The sequence below is a fragment of the Protopterus annectens genome, chromosome 9.part0 (genome assembly GCF_019279795.1).
Source record: "Protopterus annectens isolate FY-2018-M chromosome 9.part0, PAN1.0, whole genome shotgun sequence".
Classification (NCBI taxonomy): Eukaryota; Metazoa; Chordata; order Ceratodontiformes; family Protopteridae; genus Protopterus; species Protopterus annectens.
This window is the reverse complement of record NC_056743.1, coordinates 1,925,396,329-1,925,415,445: the sequence shown is the minus strand read 5'-3', so window position 1 is coordinate 1,925,415,445 and position 19,117 is coordinate 1,925,396,329. Positions and strand designations below refer to the sequence as shown.

The 19,117-nt window shown below is 43.4% G+C and overlaps 1 protein-coding gene across 1 annotated transcript in view; it reads right to left on the bottom strand.

Moving 5' to 3' along the window:
* Positions 1 to 19,117, bottom strand: part of MAN2B1 (mannosidase alpha class 2B member 1) — a 1,009,708-nt gene that overhangs the window by 88,471 nt on the left and 902,120 nt on the right. The gene's annotated exons all lie outside the window — the stretch shown is intronic.

Below are 19,117 nucleotides of genomic sequence, written 5' to 3'. Positions count from 1 at the left end.
AACCAAAGTCCAGTGGACAGACAGTATCTTTTTAGGGGTGACCCAGGAGCAATGTCTGGTTAAGAGACTTGCTCAGTCATGTAGTAGGTGAATGAGTAAACCCTGTACTACAGGAACTCAAGCCTGAAGCATTAATCTCTGCACCAACAACCACATCTCCAGCAACATGTCTGTAACCCTTCTTAAAATAGCCCAAAACATTTCTTTTGTATTTGAATCTCTTAACCAGGGAAATTCATCTGGGTAAAATACCCATTTTCAACTGAAGCCTGGAGAAAAAATGCTTCACAAGCATAAAGAATAGTTGTGTAAAATATTGCCATAACCATAGATGTCCTTCTCTTCCCTGTTTCAGCATTCATAAAATGAGGGAAATTCCCCATCTAGATGACCAGAACGCCCAGACAGTAAATAAAAGACCTCTACTACTGCAAGGTATGCAGGACATCGCACAAAGGCAGCAAGGAACATAGGCAATAAAAATTATGTGCACCAGTACCATCCTCAGAAATGAATGCCCCAGTCACAGCACCAGTCCAAGGATAAAAAAAGAAGAGGAAAACTACCACCCAGAGAAGTACAACGACCAAGGACACAGTACAGCTGTGTACTTACCATAAATGTAGATGTTGGAGTGTATTCACTGTTGCAGTCATCACACTTGGGTTATCCTGCCAGGGGTAGCCCTCAGTCGGCCTGAATACCAAAGGCTTAGTATTTAGTATGGTTGCTGTCACTCCAGGACTGAAGTCAGGTTGTCAGTGGTATAAAATCAGGCAGCCAACACCATTACATCAGTTTTTTTTGCCCAAAATGTCAGGGGCCCCCCAAATAGGGAGCTAGGTTATGGTGGAAGAACACCACCAGTAGAAAATAAATACCAAAAATCCCTGTAAGGAGAGCGAGAGAGAGAGAGAGAGAGACAAGAGGGAAGGAGGGTGGGAAACCAGGACTGCAACAGTGACTACACTCTAACATCTACATTTATGATAAGTGTACACAACTGTACTATGTTCCTTGGGTTTTATTGTTGCAGTCATCACACTTGGGTTGATTCCCAAAGCTGAAAAAAAGGGTGGAGGCAGTCAAGAAGACTGGGGGCTGCTGGCTAGGATGCCCTGCAAGACTGCAGATGCAAAGCCTGTCCTGGATTTGAAAAAGATAGGCAGGTGGTAATGCTTAGTGAAGGTATGAACAGAACTCCAGGTTGCAACCTCCAGGATGTCCCTGGTAGGGACCCCTCTGAGAAAAGCTGCAGAGGTGGAAGTTGCCCTGGTGGAATGCGGTCTGACCCCCTTAGGGGGCGGTTTCCCATGGCATTTGTAGCAGAAATGGATACAGTGTGCTATCCATTTGGAGACTGTTTGTTTGGATATGGCCTTGCTCTCAGCCCCTGCTGCAAAGTTGACTAGCAATTGATCAAGTCTTCCTAAAAGATTTAGTCCTATCCAGGTAGAATCTGAGCTGTCTGTGCACATCTAGAGAATGCAGAATCCTTTCCCCCTTATTTTGTGGGTTAGGGAAAAAGGTGGGCAAATGAATTGGTTGGTTGAGAGCCACACTGGACACCACTTTAGGCTTGAAAGTTGGGTTAGTCCTGAGGGAGACCCTGTTAGCATGAAAAATGATGAAGGGCTCTACTGCCATGAGTGCTTGTAGCTCTGAAACTCTTCTAGCTGAAGTGATGGCCAGAAGCAAGGCTGTTTTTGAAGAAAGGAATTTTAACTCTGCTGAAGCTGCAGGCTCAAAGGGGGGTAGTGTTAGCTTTTCCAACCCAAAGTTAAGGTCCCAAGCTGGGATAGGAGCTCTTCTGGGTGGCCTTAAGTTGTTAGCCCCTCTTAGGAAATGTTTGATAAGAGGATGTGAGAAGAGAGGTGGCTCTGTGCTGTAATGAGCAGAGATGGCAAGAGGCATGAATTTTAATAGAAGAGAATGATAGGTCTCTGTGTAGTAGGTCTGCTAGGTAATACAGGATGAGAGGTAGGGAGGGCTGTGCTGTTTCAACTCCTTTAGCCTGAATCCAGGTGCAATACATTTTCCATTTGTCAGCATAGGATTTTCTAGTGCTGGGGTGTCTGGCCTCATGTATAACATCCTGGACTTGCTTGCTTAGGTTGGCAACTGGAGGAGAGGTCAGGGAATAAGCCAGGCTGCCAGGTTCAGGGTCTGCTGTTGTGGATGCATGAATTCTCCATTCTGCTGGGTCAGGAGAGTTGGGATCTGAGGTAGGTGCCATGGTGGCAGGGGAGAGAGACTGCACAGCAGTGGGTACCAGTGCTGGCATGGCCAGTCTGGGGCAATCAAGATTGCTCTTGGTTTTTCCTCCCTTATTTTGAGTAGTACCCCTGAAAGTAGAGGTAGAGGGGGAAAAGCATAGATCGAGAGGTTTACCCATAGGAAGGATAGGGCATCCACTTTCCAGGCCTTGCTGTGAGGTTCCCTGGTGCAGAATTTGCTGAGCTGGTGATTGTTGTGGGAGGCAAACAGGTCCACCTTCAGGGTGCCCCATTTCTGGGTTACAAGGTTGGAGGTGCTGTGGTCTAGCTGCCACTCGTGTGGGTCTAGGAAGTTTCTGCTTAAGTTGTCTGCCATAGAGTTTTGGGAGCCTGGCAGGAATTGTGCTTGCAGGTGAATTTGCATGGTTAAAGCCGTGTGCCAAAGGGTCATGGTGAGTCTGCAGAGGGAATAAGAGTGAGTTCCCTCCTTGCTTGTTGATTTTATTTATTTTATTTACTTTACATTTGTTGACCGGGTTTGTCCGACTGGACTCAACGGAGGCCTGAGGAGAAAAGCTCCAACAGAAAAATAGAAATTTTACATATTGAATACATATAGAAATACATTCATCAGTAAAACACATTACTGCATTACAGTGTCATACATTACACTGTGGCAAGTGAAATACATATAGAAATGCATTCATCAAAGGGATACATTCATAATTACATATTATATACATAATAGTGCAATAGTTACATAGCTGAAATATTTTACTAGTTATGTTTGTACAGTGATGTAGCAAGAGGAGAAGATAAAGTAGTAAGTTTGTTTATTGAAAGGAAGGAAGAGAGAAGGGAAGTAGAAGGTTACTCGGGAGTGTTTACGGGGGATAATTACATTGGCAGGTCCATTTTTCATGAAGGTATTTTTTGTAGTGGTTTTGAATTGATTGGGATGTTCAAGGGATCTTATATCTAGTGGTAGGCTATTCCAAGCCTTGGAAGGGTTAAAGCTATAGACTAGGTGACCCATTTTGGTCCTTGGTTTGCAGATTTTTACTAGGCCTTGTTCAGAGCTGTGGAGTATTCTAGTGGGTAGGTAATGAGAGATTAGAGATGAGATAGTTGGACAGAAACAGGGTTTGTAGAGATTGGAGTGAATAATCTGAAACTGATTATACTGAAGCAGGTTAGGTAATTCTAGCCAATTTAGTTCTTTTAGTGAGAGACAGTGATGGGACTTGTAAGAAATTTGGGCAGAAAGTCTGGCAATCCTGTTATAAGTTGTTTCTAACTTGTTTAGTAGTCCAGTGTTGAGGCTGGTGAGAATTTGGGAGCTAAAAAGTGGGTAAGAGGTATGCATCTGAAAGGGTTAGTTTTGCTGTTTTGGTAAGATATTTTTTGTTTCTATAGAGGAGACCTAGCTTGAGATGTGTTTTTCGGATACAATTATTGACGTGTAAATCAAAGGTTAGTCTATCATCAATAGTAACACCTAACAGTTTTGTACTGGTGTCCATCTGTAACTGAGTATTATTTTGTGACAATATGGAGAAGGAAGACTTTATGTGGTTAAGGTTTTTGGGGAGAAAAAGTAGCAATTAGGTTTTCTTTGGATTAAGGATAAGTTGATTTTCAGATAGCCAGTTTTCTACAGAGTTAAAAGAGGACTGTGTGTGATTTTAGTTGGGTTGGTGATTTGGCAGTAGTGATAAGTGTAGAATCATCTGCGTATTGCATCAGTGAGGATCCAGGACAGGAAGAGTAGAGAAGGTTGGTAAAGATGCTAACAAGAAGTGGCCCAAGGATGGAGCCTTGTGGAACACCGTTTTAACAGGAAGAAGAGGGGAGAAAGCTGAGAGCCATTTGACTGATTGGAGTCTATCAGAGAGATAGCTGTTAAAGATATAGTGGATGGAGAGAAGTGGAAGTTTGCTAGTTTAAGGAGAAGGAGTTTATGAGAGACTGCATCAAAGGCTTTAGAGAGGTCAATGAAGAGACACGAAATACGTTTGTTACTGTCTCTAACTAGTGATGCAGAGTTTAGGAAAGACAGGAGAGCTGTTGTAGTGGTGTGTATGGGACAAAAGCCATGTTGGGTAGGTGTGAGTAAATTTTCTTGCAGAAGGTAGTGTAAGACTTGATTGTGTATACATTTTTCCAGAATTTTGGAGAGTGACGAGAGTATGGCTATGGATCTAAAATTGGTTATATCTATGGAGTTTCCTCCTTTGTGCATTGGAAGGGTGTAAAATTGCTTCCAGATGGAAGGGAATGTGGATTCCATGACAGAGCGGTTTATTAGAATATAAACTGGAAAAGCAAGAACATCAGCAGCAGCCTGAAGGAATGCAGAGGGAATGCTGTCTACAGATGTGGAGCAAGGTTTTAATTCAGACAGTAGAGTTTTAATATAGTTAGTGGAGACAGGTTTGAGGGAGATGGTAGTGGTAGGGTTACTATTGATGGAAGAGTTTGAGCTATTAGGTCTATTATTGCTGGTGGGATGGTTTTTGTCTTCATTTAGTAATTTGGATATTGAGTCTATAAAGTAGTTGCTGAATATGGAGGCAGTTTCCTCGTGTGTTTTGTCAGGATGAGGGATAGGGGAGACTACTGCACCTGCGTTTAGTATTTGATTTACAGAGTGCCAGAACTTTTTAGGGTTGGATTTAAAGGTAGAAGATGGATTATTATAGAAGTTTTTCTTATCTTTAGTTATGTGACTTTTGGCAAGACTTCTAAGTTCTTTATATTTCTGGAGATCTTGTTGATGTTTAGTTTTAGTCCAAATTTTCCATGCTTTGTCTTTTGTTTTAGTAGTGCATGAGTGTTTACTAGTGCATGAGTGTTTACGGTCGGCCATGGGGATATGTTAGACTTTATGCGGACTGTTCTAAAGGGTGCCAGAGAATTTTAAAATACTAAGGAAAGTGGAGTTAAAGTGGACAGCTTCATACAAGGGGAGTAGTTTTAAGGGATTCCAGTTCACTTTTGATAATAAAGATTTGAGAGTTTCAGGATTAAAGTTTGTTATTTTTTGGTGTTTGATAAATCTTTGAGGTTTAGCTTGATGGGGATGTGTATCTGAGTATTTTTATTGGGCAGGGATCACTTAGGGAATTTGGTAGTGTTTCAGGGTTATGGTATTTGGAAGGGTGTGAGACAAGAATCCAGTTAAGGAGAGATGAGGCTGTATGAGAGTTACTGAAATAAGTGGGATCAGAGATTAGTTGAGTAAAGCCATAGAGATTAAGGTGTTGTGAGGAGTTTAGAGAGGAAAGAGATAGCCAGTTAATGTTGACATCCCCAAGAATGATTTGGGATATGTTGGGAGATATGAGCAAGCATATGTTAAAGTAGGGGGATGTTATCACCTGGTGGAATGTAAATTGCTACAATGGTGATAGTGGAATGGCTATTGATATTTAGGTTTACAGACAAAATTTCGGCTGGGGAGAAGGCTTGGGATGTAAAAGTAGACTTAAAAATGGTAAGGTGGTTAGAGTGTAGGATAGCAACACCTCCACCTTTCCTTTTTGGTCGATCTATACGGTGTACGCTATAGCCAGAGGGCAAGCTCTCTATGTCTTGATGTTGGGATTTCAACCAGGTTTCAGTCAGAACAAGGATACCTGGAGTATGGTGGGAGATCCAAGCATGTATTTCACTTACTTTGTTCAGAATACTCCTAGTGTTTATTGAATAGAAGGAAAGATGTTTGTTTGGGAGATTATCGACTTTGGGGTTAGGAGGGCTAGCAGTGGGGTGCGTTGGACTAGGTTGGGATGGATGTCTCCAGCTAAAAGAATGTTTTTGTGGAGGTAGACGAGTTTGAGCATATTAGCAGTGGGGGTGTAGTATTTGGTTTTGTTTGGTAGAGGTGAGTTGGGTGTTAGGTAAGTGTATTTTTGGTAAGGGAGTACTTAATGAGAAGATTGATGGAAAAATGGTGAAGGTTTGATGATTATTTATATGGCTACAGCAAACTGGGTTTGTAGGGGAGATATGTTTGGGGTGTAAGTGGATGTTAAGTGATGTCAGTATAAGGAGGTGTAGGAGACGCAGTAATAGGATGGATGTAGTTAGAAACGCATAGATTTTACTGTTCGAGGAGTACATATTGTAGGGTGTTTTTAGTTAATAAAATGCACGCGAGTACAGTTTGTTGGTCTGTTAGATAGGGGATAATAGTGTATACCAGCTAGTACCAGTAAGGGGGATTAAGTTAGAATATTTTGTTGTAGCAGCAAGAGGGTTGAGATATAGACTATTATGGAGTGAAAGATAGGAAGGGGTGGGTGTCTGTTGTAGGAGGTGCAAAGTAGTTAGCTATAAAGGTAATGATATGAGGGGTGGGTGGGAGGTGTGTGAAGTGAGCCCGAGTGAAGCGAGGGTGAACGGAGCGGGGCAGCCAAGCTCAGTCCAGAAACAATCAGTAAACTCTAACAGAATAAGGCTATGTACTGTTAATAGTAAGAAAGAGACGTTTTGTTGTGTAGTACTATCAGGTAAGAAATATCTTAAAACAGGATAAGGAGTCCAGCATTTAATAGACATCTGTTTTTGAAACTATCAGGCAGTCTATTAAGAAATGGGGAGGGTTCCTTGCTGCCAAGCTACTTTACAGCATACCAACTTGCTAGAAAGTACAGTAGATAATGCCTTAAGTACATTGAAAAAACTAAGCCAGCATACTTTGCATATAGAGAGACACTGCAAGGTAAGAGAACAGAGCTGTGTGATGAGCTATTTTCGTTGGAACCGTTTAATGCAGCATGCAGTACTTTTAACAGTATGCTGTTAGTATGGGGAGAAAAAAAGACAAATGCGGCTGATATCCGAGGAGAGAAAAAAATAATAATACAAATTGTTACCAGAAATCGTGTTTAGCACACAAAAGATAGATGGAGAGGACAGAAAGAAACCCAAACAAACAATATAAACACAAACTGTTAAGACTATCACATCTGCATTCACTCTAGCACAGTAGTACAAATGCAATGCTGCACAAAATCTAGCTTTAAAATGCTGCTACAGTTGATAACATACTTACAAAAAACACAACTAATACAGATGTCTAATCAGGGTGAAAAAGTGTTACATTCCACTGAACATTGCAGAACACACAGTCACAGCTAGACAGCAGGCTATTATACCTGTTGCAGTGAGCATTATATACTACAGCATAATTGAAATGTATGACAAGAAAAAAAAAGAAGTTGTTACTAAAAGAGGTAAAACAGTAAACAAACAAATGCTTTAACCAATGGATAAAATTCACAGGAAGATAGTTTGATGTACCACATCACTGTGGTGTTGTCTGTTTTGATCAGTAAAGGCCCCAGGGAGAGTAGGGGGTCTGAAAGCTGTCAGAGCATGCTGAACAGCTAGCATCTCTTTTTGGTTGATGTGCAGATGTATTTGATTTGGGCTCCAATGGCCCTGAATGCACCTGCCATCTAGGTGTACACCCCAGGCATAATCTGATGTGTCATACGTAGGTACTAGGCTATTGGCCCTAGGGTCTATATAAGCCTAACCAAAGGTACCCTGGCTTTCACCACCCAAGAAAATTATTTTCCTGTGCCACTGTCGAGCAGAGCCACAGAAGTGATCCCCGGGGTGAATTTCCTATCTCCCATCCAATCATCAAGATTTTTCTTGAAGAGTGCTAATGAGGAGCTTTGTTTGATATAGAAGGTAGTTTGTTCCAGAGTATGGGAAGTCTCTGGGACAGGAATCTATCCCTCCAGCATGTTCTGTTTATTGTGGTGACGAGGTTTAGGTCTCTAGAGCGTGTAGCTCGTAGGGACTGGGATTTCTTTAAGTGGAGCATGTCTAAAAGCTCTGGGTTTGACATAGCTTTGTGTGTTAGGCAGAGATCGCCTCTGAGTAGGCGATATGCAACGGAGTAAAGCTGCAGTTTTTTGAGACGGTCTGCATAGGGCATCTCTTTGAGGCCGGTAATCCTCTTTGTGAGGTATTTCTGTGGCCTTTCCAGTTGTTGTAGATGTCTTGTGAGGTACATACCAAAAGGGGCATTGTAATCTATAATGGGTCTAATGAGTGATGAGTAGAGGGGAACAATGACCTCTTTTTTCCTGGATGAGAAACCTTTTGTGATGAGGTGTACCACATAGAAGGCTTTCCTGACTACTGTCCACCTGTGTCCTAAGGTCTCTTATCACACTTTCTGTGTTAAGTAGACTACCACCTATGTGGTAGTTCATGGGTACTGAGTTTTTACCAAAAGGAATGACAATGCACTTTTTGGCATTGAGCTTGAGGCCATGGCTTTGACACCAGGCATCTGTCTCAGCAAGGCCCTTTTGTAGGATGTCCACATCTTTTGGAGTTTTGATTATGGCTCCTAGTTTGCAGTCATCTGCGAACTTCATTAGCCAAAGACCTTCTGTGTTGGCCTGTACTTCAGAGAAGTAGATACCAAACAGGAGACGACCCAGGACTGAACCCTGTGGTACTCCACTTGTCACTGGTCTAAAGCTGGATTTGGAGAGTCTGCTACTTTCACAGTGTGGGTTCTGTCAGTGAGCCAGTTGTCAACCCATCTTGTGACATAAGGATTTATACCTAGTTTAGTGAGTTTATCTATAATTCCAGAGTGGGGGATGGTGTCAAAAGCCAACAGTCAGTGGTTAGGGTCTGGGCAGCGTGGGGTTATGAGAAGGGAAGACCCTTGTTGTGGTTGCATGCTGTTGCCACCAAAGAAAATCTTTCCTTAGAGAGGGTATCATAGGTATGATAGCTTCCATGTCTTGAGAGTGTTGACACCAAAGGCTTTTTACGTACCACTGTAGTTTCCTCATATGCAGTCTGGCATATGGAATGAGTAGAATGCAGGAGGCCATGAACCCTAGAGCTGGCAGGAATTTCCTTGCGGATAACTGGGTTCTGATGGCTAGTTGAGAGAAGTAGCCTGTCAGGTAGGCTTGTTTTTCTGGAGAAGGTATGCCATATGGGATGCTGTTGTCCAGGCATACTCCTAGGAATACAGTTTTTTGAGTGGGTACTAGTTTGGATTTCTTTTTGTTTATAGTACACCCCAGGGAGGTCAGCAGGTTCTCTACAAAGGTCAGGTGCTGTAACAACTTTTCCTGACAGTCTGCCTGAATCAGGCAGTCATCTAAGTAGGGGTAAATTTGAATATTCCTTTGCCTGCAAAAAGCAATGGCTGGAGCCAGGCATTTTGTGAAAACTCTGGCAACAGTGGATAAGCCAAAGGGAAGGGCAGAGAACTGAAAGTGCATAGATCCTGCCCTGAAACGTAGATATTTCCTGCATGAATCCCTGACTGGGATGTGTAGATAGGCCTCTTTTAGGTCTAGGGTGGCTAACCAAGCATCCTTGGATAGCCTAGGAAGAAGCTGCTGGAGGGTTAGCATTTTGGTATCACCAGGAAGGTGTTTAGAATTGATAGATCGAGGATTGGGTGCCAGGTGCCCTCTTCTGGGTACCAGGAAAAGCCTGGAGTAGAACCTTGGCCTATCAGGTCTGCAGGGACAGGCTGTATTGCCCTCATGTTGAGCAGGGAATGGACTTGGTTTTGGGCCTCTGCCCACTGGTTTGGAGGAAGGTCTTGGAACCCTTTTGGGGTTGGCAGTGTGTGGAAATAGAATTTGTATCCCTTTGTCACTATGTTGAGGACCCATTGGTCATCGGTGACAGAGGCCCAGTTTTTTGCATGGGAGGAGAGTTTTCCTCCTAGGGCAACAAGCAGGTGGGGAGAGGTAACTGGTGGAGGTGTAAAGTCATTGTGAGTTCTTTCCATAAGGGGTTGGCTTAGCACTCCCTGTTTTTGAAGTGGAAGACACCTCCATTGCTTAGATCTCTGCATTCCCTAGGACTGTTGTCTGGGGGGTCTGCTACCCCTAGATGTTGTTTGAACGGGCCTTGAGGAGGCCAGAAAGGATCAGTGCTTGGAGGGGCAATGCCTACAGAGCCTCGGAGACTGGACCTGTAAAACGTCTTTAACTGTCTGCATAGATTTAGCTTTTTCTTCCATCTTTAAGACCTCTTCTGTCTTGGTGCCAAACAAATTGTCTTTGTTCAGTGGTGCGTCCAATAGTTTTGATTTAACATGATCTGGCAAGGTCTGTTCCTTAAGCCAAGCATGCCTTCTAAGTACAGAACCTGTGACTGCTGCCCTCCAGGATGCTTAGAGGACGTCAAAGCCACATTGCAAGGTGCGTTTAGTAACTTGGCTTGCAGAATGCATAAGCTCCTGTAAGTCTTTATTTTCTGCACAAGCCGGAAATGTAGATAATTTTTGTTTAAGGAGTTCCATTGTATGTTGCTGGTATTTCAGCATGTGGAACTGACAATTTAGTGCTCTAATGGCAAGAGTTGCAGAGGTGTATACTTTTTTACCCCATCTGTCTAAAGCTCAGAAATCTCTTCCAAGGGGGTGGGATTCTTAGCTGTGGTTGCTTTTATTCCTTTAGGTCCTTGGGAGATGACCTCTAGGTCAGCAGTATGATTTTTGAAAAGAAATTTGTGTGAGTTAGGGACTCTGTAATACCGGTCAGGCTTCCTGGGAGCAGGTGGAAGGGTGTCAGGAGTTATACTGGATTCCATAAAGACATCATCCACAACATCCAGGACAGGAGGAATGGCTAAAGGTCTGTGCTATGGTAAATCTAAGAATTCCCTGAGTCTCTTTTTGGACTAAGGATAGTCCTGACATTCCCATTGGAAATGCTCCCTTAAAGTATGTAGGGTGTCACCAAATGAAAATTCCTCTGGAGGAGAGGGAGAAGGAATGGATTCCTCTGTATCTGAATCCTCATAAGCAGACAAGGGTTGCATGTCTTCATATTCAGAAACCTCATGGTCATCGGACTCCTGGTCAGATAAAACTGCTGGGGACAAATCTCTCTTTCTTTTGGAAGGGGTAGGCTGGCTTCCTCTAATAAGTGTGATAAGGTCTTCCGCCATTTTAAGCATTTGAGATCGAGGCATGGAAGCAGGTGTTTGAGCTTGGGTCGTCTTTTTTTTTAGGTGTAGTTCATACTCTGGGCCTAAGAAACTCGGTAGTTTTAGAAAGAACTGAAGACACGAAAGTAGTAGTCAGTGTGTGTCGAGTATCGGTAGTGTGAAGAACTTCCTCTGAAGCAAGTGCCTGCTCAGTGGCTCCGGACCCATCCAAGGTAGAGTCATCCACAGGCTGCTTAGTCAAAGAAGAGTCTCACGGCATACCGGACTCCGAACGGGTCTTGGCAGCGGCCTGGGAATCCACAGAAGCGAGCATCAGGGGCTGCAAAAGTGCCTCACTGAGGACCGGCGAACTGGCGACTAGCTTAACGGAAGCGTCATCAGCAGTTTTGGATCTGTGCAGTCTGTCTCTGTCTTTATCCTTACGTTTTTTTTGGAAGATCGGTAGTCGGATGGCTTACCAAAGCCATTTCGGTATACGGAGATCGAGATCGGAAATGTTTAGCTACAATAAGGACCTGACGATGTACAGTTCTGGCATTGAACAAAGCACAAAACCGACACTGAGGGACATCGTGGTCAGGGCCTAAACAGGTGACGGAGTAAGAATGGAAATGTCGATGTGGTATTTGCTTTCCACAGGCAAGACAACTGTTAACTTTTTCTGACATCAGTTAGAGCAAGAAAAAAGGATCCCCAATGGGTGCTTAGCTTTAGAAGACTTCTTCAATTCAGAAATGAAAACTCGGGTAGCGGCCGACCGGCACTTGTGTGAACTGCTTCTGCTTTGGGCTCCTCGGCAAGAAAGACTGATGTAATTGCGTCAGCTGCCTGATTTTATACCACTGACAACCTGATGTCACTCCTGGAGCAACAGCAACCAACGCAAAAATACTAAGCCTCTGGTATTCAGGCCGACCGAGGGCTAACCCCTGGCAGGATAACCAAAGTGTGATGACTGCAACAGTGAAACACGAAGAACATCTATGGTTATGGTATGATTTTATGCAACTATTCTATGTCCCTCTATTCCCATGTTGCAGTATTCATAACATGAGACAGAGTACCAAAGCTCATGAAAGGGAAAGAGGATGGAACAGAGGAGCTCTCCATAAAACCATGCAGGATTACCTTGGCAAACCCTGCTCTGAATGCAGAGATGCCATCCAGCTTGTAATGCCTGGCAAAGGTGTGGACAGAAGACCATACAGCTGCTTCCGAGATGGAAGCAGTGTCCAACCCATTGAAAAGGCCTTATAAATCCATGAAGAAATGGTCCGTTTTGACAAAGGCTTTCCCAGCGCCCTAGGGTGAAAGGAAACAAAATGTTGCTCTGATTTCCAAAAGGAATTGGTTTTATCCAGGTAAAATCTGAGATGTCTATGAGCATCCAAAGTACGTAACACCCTTTAACTGGAATTTTGAGGTAAGGGAAAGAAGGTAGGTAAATTAATAGACTGGTTAAGGAACAAATCATTAACCACCTCGGGCATGAAAGAGGGGTTAGTATGCAGAGAGACCCTATCTTTGTGAAAAATGAGGAAAGGCTGAGATACCATTAAAGCTTGGAGATCAGAGACTCTCCTAGCAGAAGTGATGGCCACCAGCAGCACAGTCTTCTGAGTGCAATGCTTTAAGGAAGCCATGACAGCAGGCTCAAAGGGGCTTGGGTGAGTTTTTTCAGCACAAAATTCAAATCCCAGGATGGAGGAACAGGTTTCCTGGGAGGTCTGATATGAAGGACAGCTTTAAGAAAAACCTTAACCTCTAGCTTAGAGGCTAAGGGTGGGGAGTGAGGCAGACATACAAAAATGGCAAATAAGTGGGCTTTTACAAAAGAATAAGCTAATCTGGCATTAAGCAGCTCACTCAAGCAAGACAAAACTAGAGGGACATCCACTGAAACTGGATCTAGCTGTTTCTTTAGACACCAGATGGAGAACCTCTTCCACTTGGACAAGTAGGATCTCCTAGTATAAGGTTTGCTGGCCTCCTGCATGACTAGAAGCAAGTTCTCAGTAAAAAGGTGTCAAAAGGATCAGAAGCCTATCACCAAAAGCTTTAGTTTCAGGGTTAAGTGTAGGTGAATGAGTGATACCTTGTCTTGTGTGAGAAGGTCCACCCTGTGGGGTAACTTGTGATGACTACCCTTGGCTAAATGCAGAAGAGGGAACCAGTGCTGTCTTGGCCAAAAGGGGGTCAACAACAAGATTTTTGGTTTGTCCTTCTGAATCTTCAGCAGAAATTTCTGAATAACTGGGAAGGGGGGAATGCGTAGAGAAATATCTCCTTCCAGGATACTGAAAGGGCATCCACCTTCCACAGGACCTGGAACTCTGGCACAAAATTGTGGAAGTTGTCTGTTCAGAGGGCAGGCAAAAAGATCTATTTGAGGTGTAACCCACCAGTAGGGAATATCCACAAACACATCCTTGTGGAGCATCCATTCATGAGATTGGGTCATAGACCTACTTAAGAGTATCTGCCGTTGAACTGAAGGAATGTAAACTGCTTGTAAGGTGACTTTTGATTGAGATGCAATCTCCCAACCCTGAAGAGTCAACCTGCAAAGCAGACAAGACTTTGTTCCTCCCAGTTTGTTCACATACCAAAGGACTGTGATGTTGTCTGTGAACAGCTTCTAGGGGCCTGGGCAACAATAACATTGCAAAGCCTGAACAGCAAAAATCAAAGCAGTCATTTCTTTGATGCATATGTTCCTTCCTTACAGAGGGGGACCAAAGAACCTGGACCTTCAGGTTTCCCAAAGTTGCTCCCCACCCCAGGTCTGAGGCATCTGAACAGCTCCTGCACAGGAAGAGAAGGCTGCAGACTGAGACCTGGGTTCAATGAAATTTGCCAAATCCACCACTGTTCGTTCTTCACACAACCAAGAAAAGGAAGAACAAAATCCAGGGGATGTGCATGCTGGGACCAGAGAGATTTCAGATACCATTGGAATTTCCTCATAAGGAGTTTGGCCAAGGGTAGCATGGGAATAACGAATGCCATGAATCCTAGAAGTCTGGCAAACTCCCTCTCTGTCAAGGAAGTGAACGTTAGGAGTTGTTGAACGTAGGCTAGAAAAGACGCACTTTCTGAAGGGACAGAAATGCCATCATGAGATCTGTCCTTATCCTGTACCCCAGGAAGACCTGGTCCTGAGAAGGAATGAAAGAGGATTTTTTGTAACAGACAGTGAACCCCAGGCTTAGAGGTAAGCTGATGGTTGTGTGGAGATTTTCCAGCAGAATTTCTGGATGACAACAGCTACCAAACACAGAAAAATAATAAACTATAACCAGTCAGTGATCCAAGAACTTTAATGAGATAAGCTGTTTCCCTCGGATGCCTCGGCCGTAGCCTTCAAGGAGTAAAGAACCTCAAAAACATATACACTTTAAATAATAGCAGCAATCAATAATTAACTACTTATACAATTAAAACATTAGAAAATTAAACAATAGAATAAAACAATTAAGAAACTAAATTAATACTCTCCAATTCAGTTCCTCATTTAACCCATAAGGCATGCCGGATATTCGTATATAGGCTCTTCACATCTAGTGTAATCCAATATATTTGATTATTCCATTCAATATTCTTTATTTTGTCTAAAAAGTCAAATATATGATGGCAGAGTCTTCACTATAGGTAAAGTACAGTTTTGTACCTACCATAAATGTAGATGTTCGAAGATGCACATTGCTGCAGTCCTTACACTTGGGTAGTCCGCTGTCCTCGGTCGGCCCGAATATCAAAGTATAAGGCTGACGTCGGTCAAGGCGCATTTGACTGACATCAGGACGTCAGGGTACAAATGCGCATGACCAACGTCATATCCTCAGTCTTTTCTTGCCCCAGATGTCAGAAGACCCTAAAAATAAAGGTCAAAACCAAAAGACAGCAAACAAACAACCAACCATCCTAGCACTAAAAATATGTACAATATATACAATATACATCATACTGACAACCCAACCCACACAACCGCCTCTAACTACAGAGTGGAAGGAGGGAGGGTAAATTGGACTGCAGCAATGTGGATCTTCGAACATCTACATTTATGGTAGGTACAAAACTGTACTATGTTCTTCATCTCACATTGCTGCAGTCCTTACACTTGGGTAGAATCCCAAAGCAGAGGTAAGGGAGGATGGCCAAACTATAAGGAAGTAGGAGCTGCCAAAATGCCCTGCAAAACAGCAGTGGCAAAACCAGCCCTGGATTTAGAGTAAAGTGGTAGGTGATAATGCCTAGAGAAAGTATGCACTGAACTCCAAGTAGCTGCCTCCAAAATATCCTTAGTTGCCACCCCCTCAAAAAGCTGTCAGTGGCAGTAGCCCTAGTGGAATGAGACCTAATCCCAGCTGGAATCTCCTTGCCATGATGGGAATAACAGAAAGCAATGCAAAACCCAATCCACTTAGAAATAGTTTGTTTTGACACAGGCTTGCCCTGAGAACTCAAAGCAAAAGAAACAAATAACTGCTGAGACTGCCTGAACCCTTTAGTTCTGTCCAAATAATATCGCAACTGCCTGTGTACATCTAAAGTGTGCAAAATCTTTTCCCCTTTATTTTGGGGATTTGCATAAAAAGTAGGCAAATGAATAGTTTGGTTTAAAGCCACACTAGAAACCACTTTAGGCATAAAGGAAGGATTAGTGCGTAAAGATACCCTATCCTTATGGAAAATTAAGAAAGGCTCAACCGCCATAAGGGCCTGCAACTCAGAAACCCTTCTTGCAGAGGTAATAGCCAACAAAAAGCAGTCTTCCATGATAAAAACTTTAATTCAGTAGTAGCTGCAGGCTCAAAAGGTTGTAGAGTGAGTTTCTCCAACACAAAATTGAGATCCCAAGCAGGAGTAGGAGCTCTTCGTGGGGGTCTTATATTCTTTGCCCCTCTAAGAAATTGCTTGAACAAAGGATGAGAAAACAATGGTGGGTCACAATCATAGTGAGCGAAATTGCTGCAGCATGAACCTTAATAGAAGAGAAGGACAAACCTTTGTCCAGTAACTCAGTAAGATATTGAAGAACCACACTTAAATTAGGCTCAGAAACATCAAAATCCTTTGCTGCACTCCAAAATAAAAATCTCTTCCATTTATCTGCATTACACTTTCCTTGTACTAGGCCTTCTAGCTTCCAAAATAACATTCAAAACTTGCTGTGGAAGTGGAGGCCCACCATGGTTCAAAACAGAATATGCCAGGCTGTTAGGTGCAGAGAGTGAAGGTTGACATTGAGCAAATGACTGTCCTCCTGAGACAACAGGTGTGGAATCGAAGGCAAAGGCCATGGAGGCTTCCGTACCAGGCTTCTCAGTAATGGGTACCAATGCTGTCGAGGCCAATCTGGAGCTATCAAAATCATCCTTGGCTTGTCTCGTCTGGCCTTTAGTAGTACCTTTGGGAGGAGAGGCAGAGGCGGAAAGGCATACACATGAAGATTGCTCCAATTGAAAGAAAGAGCATCCACTCTCCAAGCTGTGGGATGAAACCTTTTTGTGCAAAACTTTGGCAGCTGGTGGTTTAGTGGAGAAGCGAACAGATCTATGTCTGGAGTTCCCCATGACACACTCAATTTCTGAAATACATGAGGATCCAATTTCCACTCGTGGGGATCCATAATTTGTCTGCTCAACACATCTGCTAAGGAGTTCTGTGCTCCCGGCAGAAACCTTGCCTGAAGATTTAGCTGTAAACTGAGAGCAGCCTCCCACAAAATCATTGCTTGCCTGCATAGAGGATAAGAATGTGTTCTGCCTTGCTTGTTGATGTACCACATGACAGTTGTGTTGTCTGTTAGAATCAACACCTGCCCTGGAAGAAGTAAATCCTTGAAAGCTATTAATGCAAACTGGACTGCTAACATCTCTTTCAAGTTGATATGTAGATGTTGTAGTCTGGCAGGCCACTTGTCTTGTATCCACTTTCCATTCAGATGAGCTCCCCAAGCTTTGTCTGAGGCATCTGTCGTTAGAATCTGACTCGCCTCTGACCGGGTCACAGAGAGTCCCTTGTTTAGGTGACATTCCTGAGCCCACCACAACAATTCCTTTTGAATGCAAGGTATTATTTGAATGACAGTGTCCAAATCCTGGCAGTGCTGTGTCCATACATTTTGAGATACCATTGTAGCTTCCTCATATGCAGTTTGGCATTGGGAAGCACCAGAATACAAGATGCCATGAACCCCAAGGCTTGAAGGACTGTCCTTGCAGTCAGCCTGGACTGATGAGACAACTGATGAAAGTAAAGGGAAAGATTCTTTTGTTTGTCCGGGGTCAAAAGGCCATCTGGGATGCTGTATTCAGTCTCACACCCAGAAAGCACATGTCCTGAGAGGGTACTAGACTGGACTTTATTTCGTTCACAGAATACCCCAGGCATCTTAGCACTGCTATCACATAATCCAAATGATGAAGAAGCTCGTCCCTTCCTTGAGCCAGAATCAGGCAATCGTCCAAATAAGGATAGATCTGTATTCCTTTTAACCTGAGGAAAGCTATCACTGGAGCCAGAACTTTCGTGAACACTCTGGGCAGTAGATAAGCCAAAGGGCAATGCAGAGAACTGATAATGAGAAGTCCCAGCTCGAAAACGCAGATACTTCCTGCAACTCAGTCTGATAGGAACATGAAGATAAGCCTCCTTGAGATCCAAAGTTACCATCCAATGATCTTTGCCCAGCAGAGGTAAAAGCTGCTGTAACGTCAACATTTTGAACTTGGGAATGTCCAGATAAGTGTTGAGGATAGATAAGTCCAAAATTGGTCTCCATGTGTTCCCTTTCTTTGGTACTAGGAACAGGCGAGAATAAAATCCTAGGCCCACTTCTGGCATAGGGACCGGCTGTATGGCCCCTATTTGGAGTAACAGAGAAATTTGCTTGTGAGCCTCTATTCTTTGTTGAGGAGGAACGTCTGGCATGCCTTTGAAAGGAGGCAAGGTATGGAAATAAAACCTGTAACCGTGGTGAATGATATCCAATACCCATCTGTCTTGGGTAATTAAACTCCAATTTTCTTTGAAAAGTGCCAACCTTCCTCCCAAAGGTGCTGCCAGACGAGAAGGCTCTGGCAGCTGAAAAGGTAGGTCATTGGGTCTGTTTACGAAAGGACTGACCCCTGCCCTCACCGAAGACTGTGCAGGAGAACTCCCTGTTCTAGGCCTGAAAGAGCCCTGAGCTCTGCCCTACCACGTCTAGATCTACCCCTAGACTGGGAATCATAAGAAGGATACGTCCACCCCTTAGTAGGCCAATTTCTACTAAACTTTGGAGGCTGAACCTGCAAAAATCTTTAACAGTCTGCATAGACTTAGCCTTGTCTTCCGTTTTCTTTAAAACTGCCTCAACAGGAGAACCAAACAACACATCAGATTGTAAAGGAGCATCTAAAATCCTTGTTTTAACATGGTCAGATAAATTCTGATCCCTCAGCCAGGCGTGCCTGCGAAGAACTGACCCAGTGGCAGCCACCCTAGACGAGGCCTGTACAGCATCAAAACCACATTGCAAAGAATGCTTACCCACCTGTTCAGAAACATGTACTAAATCTTGTAACTCTTTACAATCAATACCTTCCGCCAGAGCATCAACCTTAGACTTCAATTGTGAAAGGAGATAGTTTTGGTATTTCAACATGTGAAACTGGCAATTCAAAGCCCTCATAGCTAGAGTGGAAGAAGTATAAACTTTCTTTCCCCATCTATCCAAGGCCCTGGCCTCTTTATCTGTAGGAACCGGATTCTTGACAACAGAAGCCTTAACACCTTTAGGCCCCTGACTAACAGTTTCTGGGTCTGCCCTAGGACTCTTAAAAGATACTTATGAGCTTCAGGCACCCTGTAATACCTATCCGGTTTAACAGGAGCAGGAGGCAAAGAATCAGGATTAAGAGAAGCCTCTGTAAAAACATCTTCCACCACATCCA